Source organism: Lampetra fluviatilis, chromosome 42 (genome assembly GCF_964198595.1).
Source record: "Lampetra fluviatilis chromosome 42, kcLamFluv1.1, whole genome shotgun sequence".
Taxonomy (NCBI): domain Eukaryota; kingdom Metazoa; phylum Chordata; class Hyperoartia; order Petromyzontiformes; family Petromyzontidae; genus Lampetra; species Lampetra fluviatilis.
The window spans coordinates 8,838,157-8,858,468 of record NC_136316.1 but is presented as its reverse complement, the minus strand read 5'-3'; the positions used below and the strand labels follow the sequence as shown (position 1 = coordinate 8,858,468).

Here is a 20,312-nt window from a genome sequence, read left to right as displayed (position 1 = left end):
ACTCAGCCCTCACTACTCACTCAGCCCTCACCACTCACTCAGCCCTCACCACTCACTCAGCCCCCACGACTCACTCAGCCCCCACCACTCACTCAGCCCTCACTACTCACTCAGCCCTCACCACTCACTCAGCCCTCACCACTCACTCAGCCCTCACCACTCACTCAGCCCTCACCACTCACTCAGCCCTCACCACTCACCACTCACTCAGCCCTCACCACTCACTCAGCCCTCACCACTCACTCAGCCCTCACCACTCACTCAGCCCTCACCACTCACTCAGCGCTCACCACTCACTCAGCCCTCACCACTCACTCAGCCCCCACCACTCACTCGGCCCTCACCACTCACTCGGCCCTCACCACTCACTCAGCCCTCACCACTCACTCAGCCCCCACGACTCACTCAGCCCCCACCACTCACTCAGCCCTCACCACTCAGTCAGCCCCCACCACTCACTCAGCCCTCACCATTCACTCAGCCCTCACCACTCAGTCAGCCCCCACCACTCACTCAGCCCTCTCCACTCACTCAGCCCCCACCACTCACTCAGCCCTCACCACTCACCACTCACTCAGCCCTCACCACTCACTCAGCCCTAACCACTCACTCAGCCCTCACCACTCACCACTCACTCAGCCCCCACCACTCACTCAGCCCTCACCACTCAGTCAGCCCCCACCACTCACTCAGCCCTCACCACTCACTCAGCCCCCACCACTCACCACTCACTCAGCCCTCACCACTCAGTCAGCCCCCACCACTCACTCAGCCCTCACCACTCACTCAGCCCTAACCACTCAGTCAGCCCCCACCACTCACTCAGCCCTCACCACTCACTCAGCCCTCACCACTCACCACTCACTCAGCCCTCACCACTCAGTCAGCCCCCACCACTCACTCAGCCCTCACCACTCACCACTCACTCAGCCCTCACCACTCACTCAGCCCTCACCACTCACTCAGCCCCCACCACTCACTCAGCCCTCACCACTCACCACTCACTCAGCCCTCACCACTCACTCCGCCCTCACCCCTCACTCAGCCCCCACCACTCACTCAGCCCCCACCACTCACTCAGCCCCCACCACTCACTCAGCCCCCACCACTCAGCCCCCACCACTCACTCCGCCCTCACCACTCACTCACCCCTCACTCAGCCCCCACTACTCACTCAGCCCCCACCACTCACTCAGCCCTCACCACTCACTCAGCCCTCACCACTCACTCAACCCTCACCACTCACTCAGCCCTCACCACTCACTCAGCCCCCACCACTCACTCAGCCCTCACCACTCACTCAGCCCCCACCACTCACTCAGCCCTCACCACTCACTCAGCCCTCACCACTCACTCAGCCCTCACCACTCACTCAGCCCCCACCTCTCACTCAGCCCTCACCACTCACTCAGCCCTCACCACTCACTCAGCCCCTACCACTCACTCAGCCCTCACCACTCACTCACTCACTCACTCCTCACTCAGCCCCCACCACTCACTCAGCCCCCACCACTCACTCAGCCCCCACCACTCACTCAGCCCCCACCACTCACTCAGCCCTCACCACTCAGTCAGCCCCCACCACTCACTCAGCCCTCACCACTCAGTCAGCCCCCACCACTCACTCAGCCATCACCACTCACTCAGCCCTCACCACTCACTCAGCCCTCACCACTCACTCACCACTCACTCACTCACCACTCACTCACCACTCACTCAGCCCTCACCACTCACTCACCACTCACTCACTCACCACTCACTCACCACTCACCACTCACTCACTCACCACTCACTCACCACTCACTCACCACTCACTCAGCCCTCACCACTCACTCACCACTCACCACTCACTCAGCCCTCACCACTCACTCACTCAGCCCTCACCACTCGCCACTCACTCACTCAGCCCTCACCACTCACTCACTCACCACTCACTCAGCCCTCACCACTCACCACTCACTCACTCACTCAGCCCTCACCACTCACTCACCACTCACTCAGCCCCCAGCACTCACTCACCACTCACTCAACCCTCACCCGTCACTCAGCCCTCACCACTCACTCAGCCCTCACCACTCACTCACTCAGCCCTCACCCCTCACTCAGCCCCCACCACTCACTCAGCCCTCACCACTCACTCAGCCCCCACCACTCACTCAACCCTCACCACTCACTCAGCCCTCACCACTCACTCAACACTCACCCGTCACTCAGCCCTCACCACTCACTCAGCCCTCACCACTCACTCAGTCCTCACCACTCACTCAGCCCTCACCACTCACTCAGCCCCCACCACTCACTAAGCCCTCACCACTCACTCAGCCCTCACCACTCACTCAGCCCCCACCACTCACTCAGCCCTCACCATTCACTCACCACTCACTCAGCCCTCACCACTCACTCAGCCCCCACCACTCACTCAGCCCTCACCACTCACCACTCACTCAGCCCTCACCACTCACTCAGCCCTCACCACTCACTCAGCCCTCACCACTCACTCACCCCCACCACTCACTCAGCCCCCACCACTCACTCACCCCCACCACTCACTCAGCCCCCACCACTCACTCAGCCCTCACCACTCACTCAGCCCTCACCACTCACTCACCCCTCACTCAGCCCCCACCACTCACTCAGCCCTCACCATTCACTCAGCCCCCACCACTCACTGAGCCCTCACCACTCACTCAGCCCTCACCACTCACTCAGCCCCCACCACTCACTCAGCCCTCACCATTCACTCACCACTCACTCAGCCCTCACCACTCACTCAGCCCCCACCACTCACTCAGCCCTCACCACTCACTCAGCCCTCACCACTCACTCAGCCCTCACCACTCACTCAGCCCTCACCACTCACTCTCCCCCACCACTCACTCAGCCCCCACCACTCACTCACCCCCACCACTCACTCAGCCCCCACCACTCACTCAGCCCTCACCACTCACTCAGCCCTCACCACTCACTCACCCCTCACTCAGGCCCCACCACTCACTCAGCCCCCACCACTCACTCAGCCCCCACCACTCACTCAGCCCTCACCACTCACTAAGCCCTCACCACTCACTCAGCCCTCACCACTCACTCACCACTCACTCAGCCCTCACCACTCACTCAGCCCTCACCTCTCACTCAGCCCTCACCACTCACTCAGCCCTCACCACTCACTCAGCCCCCACCACTCACTGAGCCCTCACCCCTCACTCAGCCCCCACCACTCACTCAGCCCCCACCACTCACTCAGCCCTCACCACTCACTCACCACTCACTCAGCCCTCACCACTCACCACTCACTCACTCAGCCCTCACCACTCACTCACCACTCACTCAGCCCCCACCACTCACTCACCACTCACTCAACCCTCACCCGTCACTCAGCCCTCACCACTCACTCAGTCCTCACCACTCACTCACTCAGCCCTCACCCCTCACTCAGCCCCCACCACTCACTCAGCCCTCACCACTCACTCAGCCCCCACCACTCACTCAACCCTCACCACTCACTCAGCCCTCACCACTCACTCAACCCTCACCCATCACTCAGCCCTCACCACTCACTCAGCCCTCACCACTCACTCACCACTCACTCACCACTCACGCAGCCCTCACCCCTCACTCAGCCCTCACCACTCACTCAGCCCTCACCACTCACTCAGCCCTCACCACTCACTCAGCCCCCACCACTCACTCAGCCCCCACCACTCACTCAGCCCCCACCACTCACTCAGCCCTCACCACTCAGTCAGCCCCCACCACTCACTCAGCCCTCACCACTCACTCAGCCCCCACCACTCACTCAGCCCTCACCACTCACCACTCACTCAGCCCTCACCACTCACTCAGCCCCCACCACTCACTCAGCCCCCACCACTCACTCAGCCCCCACCACTCACTCAGCCCTCACCACTCAGTCAGCCCCCACTACTCACTCAGCCCTCCCCACTCACTGAGCCCTCACTACTCACTCAGCCCTCACCACTCACTCAGCCCTCACCACTCACTCAGCCCCCACCACTCACTCAGCCCCCACCACTCACTCAGCCCCCACCACTCACTCAGCCCTCACCACTCACCACTCACTCAGCCCTCACCACTCAGTCAGCCCCCACTACTCACTCAGCCCTCCCCACTCACTCAGCCCTCACTACTCACTCAGCCCTCACCACTCACTCAGCCCTCACCACTCACTCAGCCCTCACCACTCACTCAGCCCTCCCCACTCACTCAGCCCTCACTACTCACTCAGCCCTCACCACTCACTCAGCCCTCACCACTCACTCAGCCCTCACCACTCACTCAGCCCTCACCACTCACCACTCACTCAGCCCTCACCACTCACTCAGCCCTCACCACTCACTCAGCCCTCACCACTCACTCAGCCCTCACCACTCACTCAGCCCTCACCACTCACTCAGCCCCCACCACTCACTCGGCCCTCACCACTCACTCGGCCCTCACCACTCACTCAGCCCTCACCACTCACTCAGCCCCCACGACTCACTCAGCCCTCACCACTCACTCAGCCCTCACCACTTACTCAGCCCTCACCACTCACTCAGCCCCCACCACTCAGCCCTCACCACTCACTCAGCCCTCACCACTCACTCAGCCCTCACCCCTCACTCAGCCCTCACCACTCACTCAACCCTCACCACTCACTCAGCCCTCACCACTCACTCAGCCCTCACCACTCACTCAGCCCTCACCACTCAGTCAGCCCCCACTACTCACTCAGCCCTCCCCACTCACTCAGCCCTCACTACTCACTCAGCCCTCACCACTCACTCAGCCCTCACCACTCACTCAGCCCCCACGACTCACTCAGCCCCCACCACTCACTCAGCCCCCACCACTCACTCAGCCCTCACCACTCACCACTCACTCAGCCCTCACCACTCAGTCAGCCCCCACTACTCACTCAGCCCTCCCCACTCACTCAGCCCTCACTACTCACTCAGCCCTCACCACTCACTCAGCCCTCACCACTCACTCAGCCCTCACCACTCACTCAGCCCTCACCACTCACTCAGCCCTCACCACTCACCACTCACTCAGCCCTCACCACTCACTCAGCCCTCACCACTCACTCAGCCCTCACCACTCACTCAGCCCTCACCACTCACTCAGCGCTCACCACTCACTCAGCCCTCACCACTCACTCAGCCCCCACCACTCACTCGGCCCTCACCACTCACTCGGCCCTCACCACTCACTCAGCCCTCACCACTCACTCAGCCCCCACGACTCACTCAGCCCCCACCACTCACTCAGCCCTCACCACTCAGTCAGCCCCCACCACTCACTCAGCCCTCACCACTCACTCAGCCCTCACCACTCAGTCAGCCCCCACCACTCACTCAGCCCTCTCCACTCACTCAGCCCCCACCACTCACTCAGCCCTCACCACTCACCACTCACTCAGCCCTCACCACTCACTCAGCCCTAACCACTCACTCAGCCCTCACCACTCACCACTCACTCAGCCCCCACCACTCACTCAGCCCTCACCACTCAGTCAGCCCCCACCACTCACTCAGCCCTCACCACTCACTCAGCCCCCACCACTCACCACTCACTCAGCCCTCACCACTCAGTCAGCCCCCACCACTCACTCAGCCCTCACCACTCACTCAGCCCTCACCACTCAGTCAGCCCCCACCACTCACTCAGCCCTCACCACTCACTCAGCCCTCACCACTCACCACTCACTCAGCCCTCACCACTCAGTCAGCCCCCACCACTCACTCAGCCCTCACCACTCACCACTCACTCAGCCCTCACCACTCACTCAGCCCTCACCACTCACTCAGCCCCCACCACTCACTCAGCCCTCACCACTCACCACTCACTCAGCCCTCACCACTCACTCCGCCCTCACCCCTCACTCAGCCCCCACCACTCACTCTGCCCCCACCACTCACTCAGCCCCCACCACTCACTCAGCCCCCACCACTCAGCCCCCACCACTCACTCCGCCCTCACCACTCACTCACCCCTCACTCAGCCCCCACCACTCACTCAGCCCCCACCACTCACTCAGCCCTCACCACTCACTCAGCCCTCACCACTCACTCAACCCTCACCACTCACTCAGCCCTCACCACTCACTCAGCCCCCACCACTCACTCAGCCCTCACCACTCACTCAGCCCCCACCACTCACTCAGCCCTCACCACTCACTCAGCCCTCACCACTCACTCAGCCCTCACCACTCACTCAGCCCTCACAACTCGCTCAGCCCCCACCACTCACTCAGCCCCCACCACTCACTCAACCCTCACCACTCACTCAGCCCTCACCACTCACTCAGCCCTCACCACTCACTCAGCCCCCACCACTCACTCAGCCCCCACCACTCACTCAGCCCCCACCACTCACTCAGCCCCCACCACTCACTCAGCCCCCACCACTCACTCAACCCTCACCACTCACTCAGCCCTCACCACTCACTCAACCCCTCGCCTCTCTCGCTGGGAGGCAGAGCTTAAAGCGAGCGCAATGCAGGCTAATAGAGAGCAATATTGATACGAATTTATCCATAGCCACGTGTGATCGATAATTCACTATGTAACACGATTTTTGTTCCTGGGTAGTAAGTGTGATTTTCTCATTGTTTATGCCTCAAAAGTATAGAGAATGGGTGGGGGGGGGCTGGGTGGGGAGGGGCTAGTCACCCCATGGTGCCCTTATAAAACTCAACGTTTAACTTACTCACGCCGCCTTGTGCCCGCCCTCACAGTCGGCCATATTTGCGGAATACACCACGCCGTCATTGACCCTGGCCATTGACTGAGCAACCCAACGTCCCTACCAGCTCCCTCCGCTGGAATGTGTTTCAACTCGTTAAGTTATCCTTCAGCCATGAGGACTCCAGACTGATTTTCGTCTCACCCACTCCGTTCGACCACCACACAGCGGCAGGTCACAACACTTTTCTATCAGCTTCTTCCACGCACTGCTCGAATTTAGAAGTCCATCCTCCGGTATCAAGTCTAATAACCTTGCTAATTTCCGTAAATATGTTAACTCTAATCGACGACAACTTGATTGTAGTGCTGTTCATTGCTGAACGGATGACATGTTGGGCTTCTGGATCTGTGCTCAGCAATCATAACGAATGAAATAAGTTGGCGTTTTGTTCAGGCCACGCATATTCCTTTGAGTAAAATTGGCCACTGGCAAAATGTTACTTCGTGGAGATGCCAGGGATTGAATCCGGGGCCTCACACATGCAAAGCGTGCGCTCTACCACTGAGCTACATCCCCACCAGACTGTCTCTGTCTGATCCCAGTAACGTGACCTCGTTGTGTAAGGGGGCTTTCGGGGTCATGGCCTGAGTTGAAGAATCTACAGTGATCCCTCGTTTATCGTGGTTAATGGGGACCGGAACCCCTCAACATAGGTGAAAATACGCGAAGTAGGATTGGCCCCCTAGGAATTTCCGTATATGTGTGTGTGGGTACCAGAATGTTTAAAATATGTCTATTTATACTTTATATATATTTTACTTAAATCTATTTAATTATAAAACCTTAATATTATACATTCACTCTCTCTCTCATACGATACGTATTATGGTGTTCTACACTCACCAATGACAGTAGTATCTTGAGACTTGACTCCAGTAATGATGACGACGATGACAACGATGATGCGCAGCCAATCAGCTCACGGGATACATCCACTCGTGCTCTCATTCGTCGATCTCGCGCCGGGAACCAATCACGTGCCTTGTCTGAGTGCCCGTGGGTATGTACAAAGCCTCTGAGAGAGTTTCTTTCTTTGTCTGGCATCCTTGGAAACTGTTTCTCTCGCGCATCACGATGAAACAACGCTGCTTTCCGCAATACGGCTGCCGATATGGCGGTATTTTTGAATTTTTATTTTTCGATGAATATTTTTGAAAAATCCGCGATGCACTGAGGCCACGAAACTTGAACCGCGAAGTGGCGAGGGATTACTGTACTCGGAAATCTCGCAGATCTTTTCCTTTTCCCGTGTGATAGATAGCGGCACTTGGAAGCAAGCATTACCTGGGCTACTTCTGAGTACCTTGAATGTGACATCTCATCCACATTAGGGGTCATCACAAAGAACACAGGGCTCGATGAATGTGGCACAGTGGCCTAATGGATAAGGCACCAGCTTCTGGAGCTGGGGATTGTGGGTTCGAGTCCCATCTGGGTCTTTAGTGTTTTGGTAAAAATTCAACGATCATATTTTTTCTTCAAATCACAAGTTGATTTCCCATTCAATTACCTATGCATAATTTACCTCTCCACTTATAAAACATTTTTCCCAAGTATCCTGATATAATTCCACTCGTTGAGTTATCCTTTTGCCATGAGGACTCCAGACTGATTTTCGTCTCACATACTCCGTTCGACCACCACTCGGCAGGTCACAACACTTTTCTATCAGCTTATTCCACGCACTGCTCAAATTTAGAAGTCCATCCGGTATCAAGTCTAATAACCTTGCTAAGTTCCGTAAATGTGTTAACTCTAATCGACGACAACTTGATTATAGTGCTGTTCATTGCTGAACGGATGACATGTTGGGCTTCTGGATCTGTGCTCAGCAATGATAACGAATCAAAATAAGTTGGCGTTTTGTCCAGGCCACGCATGTTCCTTCGAGTAAAATTGGCCACTGGCAAAATGTCACTTCGTGGAGATGCCGGGGATTGAACCCGGGGCCTCACACATGCAAAGCGTGCGCTCTACCACTGAGCTACATCCCCTTTCCAGCTTTTCCTGGGCGCAGTTCCACCTAGGTATGGGGTGAAACTTCGTCTTCAGCTTCTTTCTCTCTCTTGTCACCCACTCACTCTCATGTTGGCCCTGGGACTTGTACCCATCGAGTCTGCACAGAGTCCAAGCAAAATGTGTTTCTTTTAAACTGAAAGAAATAACTAGAATACATGTGGATGGATACTATAATGCTTTCCCAATTTATTTATTATTGGAAGTATTTAATTCGGAAATAAAAGTGTTCTGGATACTTTTAAGCACTTGTTTTCATCTCCAAATGTTTAAGTAAACCATTTGATCACTGTGTATATCGTGAGTAACAAAATTAGAAAGTTACGTAAATTAAACACATTAATCCTAAGGTTTCGTTCATCCAGGGTAATATTTACGAAAGTTAACGTGCACCCTTATTACAGGGGCATGTGTAATAAAGGACTCCGTTGTTCTTTATTGGTCCGTACAACTTTGCCCGCACGGCGTCTCGCTCAGAGTCTCCTCCGTCTCCCGCTCGGCAGCCCCACTGCTGCCGTCGCTCCTGCAGACTTGCTGCTGGCTCACTATGCAGCCCCGCTGCTGGCTCTTCACTCAGCCTCTCTGCCTCCGACCTGCAGCCCCACGGCTGCTCACTTTGCAGCCCCGCTGCTGGCTCTCCGTCTCCTCCGTGCCCGGACACCGCTGGCCAACGGTGCCGAGTCCCGACCTGTGGCGATCACGCCACTTTCCTCCTCCTGCCCTGCGTGGCCTCCTCCTGTCTTTATTCCCACACTCTCCTCCAGCCTTTCCGGTTCCTGCCCTTAAAAGCTCTCCCTCTCCCCACGTGACCCTAACTCCTCCCACCTGTTACGTCACATCCCGCGAGCCCGTTTACGCTCGCATTACACCACCCTCCCCCGTAGAGAAAATTCCAGCCGTCCTCGGCTGAAACAGAACAAGTAATGCGAGCGACCACCAACCATCAGCCGTGAACGGACAACGGAGAATATAACGAATATAACAATAACAACAAGAACGAGAACAACAATCAACGAAAAGAAAGGGATTTCGAACGCGTGCGGGTCGCCGGCCCGTCCCGGACGAGCGGCGGCCCCCCTGCAGACCGAGAACGCGATGGGGTTTTAGGAGCGACAGGATCAAAACCGCCTGTCGCTATTGGAGGCCCGCCAAAGCCAAGGTCCCGTTCCCCCGAAGGACTAGAGTCCGGAGTGTCCCGCAACCGTGTCTGTGGTGGGGTTGGAGGGGCGGCGGGGTCAGGTGTCCCCGCAGCCGTGGTAGGCCCACCCAGAGCAGAGTCCGCTGCCTCCTGCAGTGTCACGGCCGGTTTGTCTGTAGAAGGCACGACAGGCGCTCTTGCAGGGTCAACAGGCACAGGCAAGGGTGCGTCGGCAGCAACAGACACCGGCAAGGCAACATCAGGAGATGACGCATCCGTTCGAGGGGCCACGTATGGTTTCAAGCAAGACGTATGGATGTACCAGCGCCGAGATCCGAACCAAACGCGCGCGGACTGCGGGTTAGGAACCTCAATGAGCCTAACAGGCCCCTGCCATGGTTTATGCAATTTAGGGGAGGTTCCTGCTCGTACCTGCGGGCAATGCAGCCAAGCCATGTCCCCCACCTTCCAAAGGCACTTCCCCTTCGAGCGTCGAGCGCAACGTTCGTTTCGGGCCTGGGTTTTGGCAGTAGCCACTCTGGCCCCCTCCCGCGCCTCAGCGATGCGGCGAACGGCGTCCTGAATGTAATCGGGGAGAGGCTTAGTAGGTCCTCTCACTCCCGTTCCCAACTGCACATCCATTGGCGGCACGTTTTCGCGACCGTACATGAGAAAAAACGGAGAATATCCTGTGGACGCGTGAGGCGTCATCCGGTATGCCGAGAGCACCCTAGGGATGTGCAAATCCCAGTCAGCTTGCTTCTCATTAACCGTGTGACACAGCATGGCTGACAGCGTCCGATTCAGTCGTTCCACCATGCCATCCGTCTGCAGGTGGTAGGGGGATGTCCGGATTTTTTTGGTCCCCAGAGCAGCACACACCTCCCCCAACAATTTAGAAGAAAAATTCCGGCCCTGATCCGTGAGCAGCCTCTCCGGCGCCCCTTTGTCCATGACATATCCAAATAGAAAGGCGTCCATAATGGACGCCGCCGACTGGTCGGGCAAGGGCCAGGCCATCGGCCAGCAGGAGAGATACTCCACCCCAACTAGCAAGTATTTATTACCCTTAGCGGATGGCGGGAAGGGTCCCAAAATATCCAACGCCACCAACTCGTTAACTCGAGACACTTGTATAGACTGTATCGGCGGCACATGTGGGTGTTTAGACGGCTTCCGCCGGGCACACTCGGGACATGCGCGAACGTGCCCGACGACATCCGTCGTCATGCCGTGCCAGAAGTAGTCTCGCTGCAACGTCAAAAGGTTTTCTGCACCCCCAGGTGTAATAGCGTGTCGCAATGCAGAGTCCTAATCAATTCGTACCGTAACGACGACGGTACAACCAGACGCCAGCGATCATGTAACCCCTCCCTCCACATCAGCAGTCCGTCGCGGAGAGCGGCCCCCGGCGTCCCCCCGGAAACCAGTCCCCCCCCTCCCTTTGCAGCCCGACTTCGCAGGGTCCCCAACGAGTCGTCAAGCATTTGTTCACGAATCCACACTGCTCGTGGAAGGTTCAGAACCCCATCGGCCGGTCCCGGGCACACTGGAGCCTCAGGCACCTCGACCGCTAACGCAATAGGCCGAGGGGGCTGCTGGGTCGGGTACACCTATGCGTACCTGACGCGCAAGCGCAAGGGGATCCTTGCGGTAACCTGGAGAGCGCGTCCGCATTCGCGTGACGCGCCCCCTTCCGATGTTGAATTTGGAAGGAAAACTCCTGCAGAGTGTCCAACCATCGTGCCAGCTGGCCAGATGGTTGGTCTACCCTCAGAGCATATTGTAAAGCCGCATGATCCGTGCGCACAATAAACGAACGGCCGTAGAGATACGGCCGAAATTGCCGGAGAAAATAGACAATGGCCAAAAGTTCACGGCGAGTGACGCAGTAGCGGGTATCCGAGGGGGACAAGACGCGGCTACCGGCCGCCACCACGCGTTCCACACCCCCTTTGGACTGTGACAGAACGGCCCCAATGCCCGTGTCACTCGCGTCCGTGTCCAGAATGAAGGGGTCATCAAAATCGTGATAGTCCAATGTTGGCGCCGTTGCCAAACGATCGCGCAGGCCCTTAAACGCCGCCTCCTCTGGCGGTCCCCAACTGAATTTCCGTCCTTTACCCGTAAGGAGGTGCAGAGGCCTAGCGATCGTTGCAAAATTGGGAACGAACCTACGATAATATGAGGCAAACCCCAAGAAGCGATGCACATCCTCCACCGTGGCCGGGGTTGGCCAGTTGCGGACGCACACCATGTTCTCCGGATCCGTGGCAACCCCGTCAGCACTGACTATATGTCCCAAATAGCGCACGGACCGTTGCAATAGGTGACATTTCTTAGGTTTAAATTTCAGATTGGAGGAGCGCATCCTGGCGAACACCGCCTCCAGTCTCTGTAGATGTTCGTCAAATGTGCGGCTAAAGACGATGATATCGTCTAAATATATCAGACATGTCTCCCACTGCAACCCCGTTAATACCAGCTCCATCAACCTCTGAAATGTGGCGGGGGCAGCATTCAACCCCATCGGAAGACAATTAAATTGAAATAGGCCCTGCGGCGTACGGAAAGCAGTCTTTTCCCGCGAGGACTCATCGAGGGGAAGCTGCCAGAATCCCGAAGAGAGATCCAGCATCGAAAAGAACTTCGCCCCCGACAAGGCATCGAGGGAATCATCCATACGCGGCAGAGGGTACGCATCCGCCACGGACACTTTGTTTAATTTGCGAAAATCGACGCAAAATCGCAATTTGCCATCTTTCTTTTTGACCAAGACTACAGGCGCGCCCCATGGGCTGTTAGACGGAGATATTAGTCCGCAGCCAGCATGTCATCCACTGCTCCACGAACATGGTCTCGCTCCGCCGGGCTCATCCGATGCAAGTTCAACCGAATCGGAGCAGCATCCCCCGTGTCAATATGATGGGAAAGCAGGGAGGTGTGTCCCAAGTCCAAATCGTCGGAGCTAAACACATCGGAATAACTCAACAATAGCGCGCCAAGCGCGGATCGCTGTTCCCCGGTCAGGGATGAATTTTCGCCGCACAATTCGGCGACCCAGCGATCATCTTGGCCCGCAGGGCCCGAAACTCCGGCAACCACATCCCGGCGGCCCAGATCGTCCTGGGCCGTGAACGCTGTTTTGGCATGGGCCACGACCGTTCCGGCTGGCACGCAAACATTCTCCGTACTCCCATTAAGCACCTGCAAAAACGGCCGCTGGTCCGGCCGGATAATAGTTTGCGCTCCGACCAGCGCCGATCCGCCCGTTATGGTTGCGGAGGGCGATAACAAAACCCCAGGCGCTTCTTCCCGACCAGGCACTGGTTTCTGATATCGCAGGGGGATAAGCATCTGTGAACCAGGTGGAATGTCAACAGATACTTCGGACAGCGCCTGCACCTGGCAGACCGGAGCGGGTCGCCCCCAGGGCGATGGCAAAAATGTAATTTTTCGACCCCCCGGTAATTCAATGCAATTTTGATTAACTCTTATTAGAATGGGCATTTTGGCCAGAAAATCAGTTCCCAACAAACACGGAACCGCAAGGGACCTCGAAATCAACACAGTTCCCGAGGCCGACACCCCCCGATGGATATATTGGCGTCCACCTGGCCCACAATGCCCATACTCCCCCCGTTCGCTGCTACACAGGAATCGTAAACGGGCACACTGCGTCTGGCGGGATGCCCAACAGATGGAAAATGACATCCAATATAATCGTCGCGGACGCACCGGAGTCCACTAAAATGCGCACGTCGACCCCTTGTATAGAACCCGGCACAGTGGACGAACCAGTAGCGGCCGCAACAACCCGCCGTGCCAATTTACGCCACTGCGTTACCGAGCGACATAGGCCAGTCGGCGGCCTCCCGTTGTTAACGACACCCGGATCGCGCGGCAACGGTGATGAATGAGGTGCCAAGCCTTGCCGGGTGTCTGGTGCGCACCGACTTGCCTGTCCAGGAGGGTCCTTCCGCGGCACGTCTGTGGTCGAGGCCTCCTGCTGAGGCGGCCCTGGGATACGGCCCCAGCAATCCCTGGCGAAGTGGCCTTTGCGACCGCAGCGGAAACACTCGACGTCATTACGACGCACAGCACTTCCCCTATCCCGACGCTCCCGCGTCGGCGGCGCAGATCGCGGCCCCGGCCCTCCGCGGGCAGGCCACTGCGCAGAGGCGGCCGTCAATTCCTGCGGGCCCCCCCCCGTCAGGAACGTACACCGCCTTCTTGGGATCCCAACCCGCGGCACCCCCTTCCACGATGGGCCCCCCCATCCACGCTGTCACCTGCTTCCAACGGCGCAGATTAAACTGGGCATCCAAACACTTCGCAGCAGCCCGAGACGTCAACTTCTCATGGCCGCACACCGGCATAGGGATCCCCAAATCTCTCGACAGCTCAAGCATTTTGCCCAAAATAAGGGGTTCCAATAGGTCAGGCTCCGTCTCAGGGTATGCGGCCATGGCCAATTCCAGGACAGCACCCCTGTATGCCACCGGCGACTCTTCGGGTGCCCGCTGGCGCTGAATGAATCGTCGGTCAGCGTCATTCGGTGGCTCGTACGCATCCGCCATCTCGTCAAAAACCCCTCTCAGTGTCTTCTTCTCGGCCTTGATGGAACGGAAAAATCTGACCGACTCATCGTCTAGAAGAGTTGGCAGAACTTCCAGGGCCTCTGCGTCAGTCTATCTGGCGGAGCGTACCGCCGCCAAAAATCGGCAGGCGAATGCACTCCAGTCGCCTCCAATTGAAAATTATTTAACTGTTGTCAAGTGACGGCCATGGGTCCTCGCTCCGCTGTCCTCCGCTTACGGCGCGTCGCGTGGCATGTTCAAGATGGCGTCACAACGCAACGTGTCAAAGATGGCGGCTTGCCGCCTCGGAGGGCGCAAGATGGCGGCTTCCCGCGGTTCTTCCCCTGCCACGCCCAAAAGGGCGTCCTCGTGCCGCGTGGCGGAGGGCGCTGGCGGCGCAGGCAAGGCCCTGGTTTGTTGGTCACCCCCGGGCCTCCCCGAACCCGTCGCCGGCGTGACGAGGTCGCACAGTTGCGCCAAGACGGTCTTCAAAGTCTCCAGCTGGGCCGCCATCTGTCTCCATCGCTGGTCAGCGTCCCCCGGCGCGGGCGGATCCACCGAAGCGGTGACCTCTTGCACCCCCGGGCCACCACTCGTTCCCGCGTCGATTTCTCCCTCCATCGTTGGCAGCGCCAACGATGGTATTCTTTCTTCTGAGCTGTTTTGACATGCCGTTTCACTTCTGACACCAGTGTAATAAAGTACTCTTGCACTGGGTCTGTCTCCGTTGTCCTTTATTGGTTCGTACAACTCCGTCTCCCGCTCGGCAGCCCCACCGCTGCAGACTTGCTGCTGGCTCACTATGCAGCCCCATGGTTCTTCACTCAGCCTCTCTGCCTCCGACCTGCAGCCCCACGGCTGCTCACTATGCAGCCCCGCTGCTGGCTCTCCGTCTCCTCCGTGCCTGGACACCGCTGGCCAACGGTGCCGAGTCCAGACCTGTGGCGATCACTTTCCTCCTCCTGCCCTGCGTGGCCTCCTCCTGTCTTTATTCGCACACTCTCCTCCAGCCTTTCCGGTTCCTGCCCTTAAAAGCTCTCCCTCTCCCCACGTGACCCTAACTCCTCCCACGAGCCCGTTTATGCTCGCATTACACATGGACACAGACAATTCATTTTGGAATTCAACCTTTGTTGTAAACATGAATTAAATAAAAGCTGTGTACTTGATTGTAGTGCTGTTCATTGCTGAACGGATGACATGTTGGGCTTCTGGATCTGTGCTCAGCAATGATAACGAATCAAAACAAGTTGGCGTTTTGTCCAGGCCACGCATGTTCCTTCGAGTAAAATTGATCACTGGCAAAATGTCACTGCGTGGAGATGCCGGGGATTGAACCCGGGGACTCACACATGCAAAGCGTGCACTCTACCACTGAGCTACATCCCCATTCCGGTTCTACCTGGGCGCAGTTCCACCTAGGTATGGGGTGAAACTTCGTCATCAGCTTCTTTCTCTCTCTTGTCACCCACTCACTCTCATGTTGGCCCTGGGACTTGTACCCATCGAGTCTGCACAGGGTCCAAGCAAAATGTGTTTCTTTTAAACTGAAAGAAATAACTAGAATTCATGTGGATGGATACTATAATGCTTTCCCAATTTATTTATTATTGGAAGTATTTAATTCGGAAAAAAAAGTGTTCTGGATACTTTAAAGCACTTGTTTTCATCTCCAAATGTTTAAGTAAACCATTTGATCACTGTGTACATCGTGAGTTATAAAAAATAGCAAGTTCGGTAAATTAACATACATTAATCCTAAGATTTCGTTCATCTAGGGTAATATTTACGAAAGTTAACGTGCACAGACAATTCATTTTGAAATTCAACCTGTGTTGGAAACATGAATTAAATAAAAGCTGCGGACATGGAGATGCCGGGGATTGAACCCGGGACCTCACACATGCGAAGCGTGCGCTCTACCACTGAGCTATATCCCCACCACACTGGCTCAGTCTGATCCCAGTAACGTGACCACGTTGTGTACGGGGGCTATCGGGGTCATGGCCGGAGTTGAAGAATCTACTCGGAAATCTCGCAGATCTCTTCCTTTTCCCGTTTGTTAGATAGTGGCACTTGGAAGCAAGCATTACCTGTGCTACTTCTGAGTACCTTGAAAGTGAAATCTCATCCACATTAGGGGTCATCACAAAGAACACAGGGCATTATGAATGTGGCCCAGTGGCCTAATGGATAAGGCACCAGCTTCCGGAGCTGGGGATTGTGGGTTCAAGTCCCATCTGGGTCTTTAGTGTTTTGGTAAAAATTCAAGGATCATATTTTTTATTCAAATCACAAGTTGATTTCCCATTCAATTACCTATGCATAATTTACCTCTCCAATTATAAAGAAAATTTCCCAAGTATCCTGATATAATTCCACTCGTTGAGTTATCCTTCTGCCATGAGGACTCCAGACTGATTTTCGTCTCACACACTCCGTTCGACCACCACTCGGCAGGTCACAACACTTTTCTATCAGCTTATTCCACGCACTGCTCGAATTTAGAAGTCCATCATCATCATCCGGTATCAAGTCTAATAACCTTGCTAAGTTCCGTAAATATGTTAACTCTAATCGACGACAACTTGATTGTAGTGCTGTTCATTGCTGAACGGATGACATGTTGGGCTTCTGGATCTGTGCTCAGCAATCATAATGAATGAAAAACAAGTTGGCGTTTTCATATTCTTAGGTTTTTTCGGTAAAGTCACGTAGGTAAAACATCAAAATTAATGAAAATAAAATAAAATAAAACAAAAATCACGACGTTTCGGAGGCAACACAAGTTTCCGTCATCAGGTGGGACCGTCACAGCCGAATTAGCTGCATCAAGTGAGGCAATGATTCAAGATGTAATCCCTTATAAGCAAGTTGAAGGGGGGAGGAGAGGGGGGGGGGGGAGCTCATCAGAATGTGGTAGCCAATGAATGGAACGTATCGGGAGGGAGGGGGGCGGGGCTCAAAGACAGCACGGAGTGCTAAGTACAACGCATCGGGAGGGGGGGGGGGCAAAAAAATGGACGACGGCTTGGACGCGGTTGCTGCTGCACACGCCCACACAATGGACAGAGAGGGGGAGGGGAGGCCTGATACACATGATAGACAAAAGAACGAAAATTCCCATGTTTATACCAATGCTGGCTGAACAATGAAGAGAGTACTGTGAAAAAATAACTGGGGATGTTAACACTCGGTAAAGTAAAGTAAAATAGTGCCTGTCAGATAAGATGGTCCAAAAAAGTGTAATTAAGTCTTTTTTTTTTGCGTGGTTGATAACATCTTCCAATGATTACTAAGTTTGTACCCATCATCACGATTGAAATTATGTCTGTGTTTGTATATTTGTATGGCTTCGTGTACAAACCTTTGATGGTAGCCGGGAGGTTTGCAGAGAACCTTGGTCTCGGAAAAGACAATTTCATGAGAGCCCACCGAGTTGTAGCAATGATCGGCAACGGCAGAAGAATCAGTTCTGCCGTGTTTCAGATCTGACTTGTGCTCGCGGACACGATCAGAAACATGACGTTTCGTTTCTCCAATGTAGCAATCACCACAAATGCAACTCAATTTGTAGACTCCAGGATACTGTAAGTCAGGAACGACATCCTTCACAGATGGAATCAGATCACGGATTTTATGCACTGTACTGAATCGGACTTGGATCTTATGTTTGTTTAGAATTTTGGAGATCTTTTTGGAGCACAAGTCAGATCTGAAACACGGCATAACTGATTCTTCTGCCGTTGCCAATCATTGCTACAACTCGGTGGGCTCTCATGAAATTGTCTTTTCCGAGACCAAGGTTCTCTGCAAACCTCCCGACTACCATCAAAGGTTTGTACACGAAGCCATACAAATATACAAACACAGACATCATTTCAACCGTGATGATGGGTACAAACTTAGTAATCATTGGAAAGATGTTATCAACCACGCAAAAAAAAAGACTTAATTGCACTTTTTTGGACCATCTTATCTGACAGGCACTATTTTACTTTACTTTACCGAGTGTTAACATCCCCAGTTATTTTTTCACAGTACTCTCTTCATTGTTCAGCCAGCATTGGTATAAACATGGGAATTTTCGTTCTTTTGTCTATCATGTGTATCAGGCCTCCCCTCCCCCTCTCTGTCCATTGTGTGGGCGTGTGCAGCAGCAACCGCGTCCAAGCCGTCGTCCATTTTTTTGGCCCCGCCCCCCCTCCCCCTCCCGATGCGTTGTACTTAGCACTCCGTGCTGTCTTTGAGCCCCGCCCCCCTCCCTCCCTCCCGATACGTTCCATTCATTGGCTACCACATTCTGATGAGCTCCCCCCCCCCCTCTCCTCCCCCCTTCAACTTGCTTATAAGGGATTACATCTTGAATCATTGCCTCACTTGATGCAGCTAATTCGGCTGTGACGGTCCCACCTGATGACGGAGACTTGTGTTGCCTCCGAAACGTCGTGATTTTTGTTTTATTTTATTTTCATTAATTTTGATGTTTTACCTACGTGACTTTACCGAAAAAACCTAAGAATATGAATCCTTGCAGTCACAAAAGCTTCAAATCTAGAATTAAGTTGGTGTTTTGTCCAGGCCACGCAAATTCCTTTGAGTGAAATTGGCCACAGGCAAAATGTCACTTCGTGGAGATGCCAGGGATTGAACCCAGGCCTAAAACATGCAAAGCGTGCGCTCTACCACTGAGCTACATCCCAATTCCGGTTCTCCCTGGGCGCAGTTCCACTTAGGTATGGGGTGAAACTTTTTCATCAGCTTCTTTCTCTCTCTTGTCACCCCACTCACTCTCCTGTTGTCCCTGGGCCCTGTATCCATCGAGTCTGCACAGAGTCCAAGCAAAATGTGTTTCTTTTAAACTAAAAGAAATAACAAGAATACATGTGAATGGATACTATAATGCTTTCCCAATTTATTTATTATTGGAAGTATTTTATTCGGAAATAAAAGTGTTCTGGATACTTTAAAGCACTTGTTTTCATCTCCAAATTTTTAAGTAAACCATTTGATCACTGTGTACATCGTGAGTTATAAAAATAGCAAGTTCGGTAAATTAACACACATTAATCCTAAGATTTCGTTCATCTAGGGCAGGGGTCGGCAACCAAAATAACAAGGAGAGCCATTTCTTTCCAATTCGGTACAAAATTCAGTATTTCAAGAGCCGCAATGCATCTGAGTACATACTGTACATACGGTCAAGAAGCAGCCCATAAAGAGCCGCATGCGGCTCCGGAGCCGTAGGTTGCCGACCCCTGATCTAGGGTAATATTTACGAAAGTTAACGTGCACAGACAATTCATTTTAGAATTCAACCTTTGTTGGAAACATGAATTAAATAAAAGCTGCAGACATGGAGATGCCGGGGATTGAACCCGGGGCCTCACACATGCGAAGCGTGCGCTCTACCACTGAGCTACATCCCCACCACACTGGCTCAGTCTGATCCCAGTAACGTGACCTCGTTGTGTAAGGGGGCTATCGGGGTCATGGCCGGAGTTGAAGAATCTACTCTGAAATCTCGCAGATCTTTTCCATTTCCCGTTTGTTAGATAGCGGCACTTGGAAGCAAGCATTTCCTGGGCTACTTCTGAGTCCCTTGAAAGTGAAATCTCATCCACATTAGGGGTCATCACAAAGAAAACAGGGCGCTATGAATTTGACCCAGTGGCCTAATGGATAAGGCACCAGCTTCCGGAGCTGGGGATTGTGGGTTCGAGTCCCATCTGGGTCTTTAGTGTTTTGGTAAAAATTCAACGATCATATTTCTTTTTCAAATCACAAGTTGATTTCCCATTCAATTACCTAGGCATAATTTACCTCTA

At 54.5% G+C, this 20,312-nt stretch overlaps 7 non-coding genes across 7 annotated transcripts; 2 read left to right on the top strand and 5 right to left on the bottom strand.

Annotated features, from left to right (window-relative positions):
- Positions 1–7,194: 7,194 nt before the first annotated feature.
- On the bottom strand, positions 7,195–7,266 carry TRNAA-UGC (transfer RNA alanine (anticodon UGC)). Its single transcript has one exon. It is a non-coding gene; the product is annotated as a tRNA-Ala (tRNA).
- A 1,406-nt stretch (positions 7,267–8,672) lies between these two features.
- Positions 8,673–8,744, bottom strand: TRNAA-UGC (transfer RNA alanine (anticodon UGC)). The gene has a single exon. It is a non-coding gene; the product is annotated as a tRNA-Ala (tRNA).
- Positions 8,745–15,801: 7,057 nt separating this feature from the next.
- Positions 15,802–15,873, bottom strand: TRNAA-UGC (transfer RNA alanine (anticodon UGC)). Its single transcript has one exon. It is a non-coding gene; the product is annotated as a tRNA-Ala (tRNA).
- A 479-nt stretch (positions 15,874–16,352) lies between these two features.
- Positions 16,353–16,424, bottom strand: TRNAA-CGC (transfer RNA alanine (anticodon CGC)). The gene has a single exon. It is a non-coding gene; the product is annotated as a tRNA-Ala (tRNA).
- Positions 16,425–16,659: 235 nt separating this feature from the next.
- Positions 16,660–16,732, top strand: TRNAR-CCG (transfer RNA arginine (anticodon CCG)). The gene has a single exon. It is a non-coding gene; the product is annotated as a tRNA-Arg (tRNA).
- A 3,109-nt stretch (positions 16,733–19,841) lies between these two features.
- TRNAA-CGC (transfer RNA alanine (anticodon CGC)) lies at positions 19,842–19,913 on the bottom strand. The gene has a single exon. It is a non-coding gene; the product is annotated as a tRNA-Ala (tRNA).
- Positions 19,914–20,148: 235 nt separating this feature from the next.
- On the top strand, positions 20,149–20,221 carry TRNAR-CCG (transfer RNA arginine (anticodon CCG)). The gene has a single exon. It is a non-coding gene; the product is annotated as a tRNA-Arg (tRNA).
- The last annotated feature ends 91 nt before the right edge of the window (positions 20,222–20,312 follow it).